We start from the raw sequence: 315 nt of genomic DNA, 5'->3' as shown, positions 1-315 counted from the left end.
TTTCAGAAACTAAAGTGTCGTCATATATGTGGCGCCGTTTAAAAACTGAAACATGCCGACCATAGTTATATTGTGATGTTTCGGAGGTAAAACGTCAGTAAAACATCGACCTGTCCTCTACCATTTGTTAGAAGGCGACTGTGTTCTTCATTGTAACCATGAGTTAGAGTTGCAGTAAGCAGAATGAGTGGTTTCTGTCGTGCGACATGTGGGTATCGCTTCTCGGCCTTTTGGCTAAGATCAAGTGTAGTATCTGTTCTTATCAGTTACAAGGCGAGAAGCAATGTAGGATGGCGGCGACGTCGGCCAACTTTT

General features: G+C 43.5%; 1 pseudogene; it reads left to right on the top strand.

Moving 5' to 3' along the window:
* The first annotated feature begins 214 nt into the window (after nucleotides 1-214).
* Nucleotides 215-315, top strand: LOC112433849 (U2 spliceosomal RNA; annotated as a pseudogene).

The sequence above is a fragment of the Maylandia zebra genome, linkage group LG15, assembly GCF_041146795.1.
Source record: "Maylandia zebra isolate NMK-2024a linkage group LG15, Mzebra_GT3a, whole genome shotgun sequence".
Taxonomy (NCBI): domain Eukaryota; kingdom Metazoa; phylum Chordata; class Actinopteri; order Cichliformes; family Cichlidae; genus Maylandia; species Maylandia zebra.
Note: the sequence above shows the minus strand (reverse complement) of the source record. Positions and strands in the feature narration are given on the sequence as shown.